Genomic DNA, 813 nt, shown 5'->3' with positions numbered 1-813 from the left:
AGAAGGATGAGAACTCTAGCTTTTACAACACTTTAAGGCCTCAAGACTCAAGAGTATTTCAAGAATTTCGTTACCCTTTCATGCATGAAAGGGTGGAGTATTTATAAACCCCAATGAGTTAAAAAATGGAGCCTAAAAGTGTCCATTCCCGAATTTCTAGGGTCCTGGTGGTACCATCACTATTACTGGGCGGTACTACCGCTTTGACACGGACTTAGCTGGTTTTGCCTAAGTCGTGCGGCACCCTTGCGTGTCCGTCCGCAAAGGTCAGCCTCCCCGAAGCCTCCCATTGTCCCTTAGGACCAACAAAAGAGAGAACGGGCTAGAGAAAATGCCTCAATCGGGATCCACAAGCAAACATCTCCGAAAAACACTTCATAGACAAAGCAAATTACAAACAGACTTTACAAGCTCTGAACAGTGGCACAACAAAGGGTAAAATGGTCCATTACAGACCGAAAAGCTCTCGAGCGTGTCCACATGACACAACCTTTATTTACAAGCCTAAAGAGGCCACCAACCCAACTAAAATGGGACTATTAAGCCTTCGGCCGCCCCTTTACATTCTATACAAGGCATGAACATGCCAAAAGACACGGACATACATAAGCATTACATCAAACACCTTGTTTAGAAGTTTGTCCGTGACATTCTCCCCCACTTATCCCTTCGACGTCCTCGTCGAAGCCTTTGTGAACACTGCAACTCTTCGCCTTTGCTGAGTCTTCAATCTTCTGCTCTAGCTGCAATGCGCCTCCTGGCTCCCAGCTGCTCTCCGCTGTTGTTTCTGAGTAGTCGAACCTTTGATCCGCC

Source organism: Musa acuminata, chromosome BXJ1-6 (assembly GCF_036884655.1).
Source record: "Musa acuminata AAA Group cultivar baxijiao chromosome BXJ1-6, Cavendish_Baxijiao_AAA, whole genome shotgun sequence".
NCBI classification, from domain to species: Eukaryota; Viridiplantae; Streptophyta; class Magnoliopsida; order Zingiberales; family Musaceae; genus Musa; species Musa acuminata.
Note: the sequence above shows the minus strand (reverse complement) of the source record.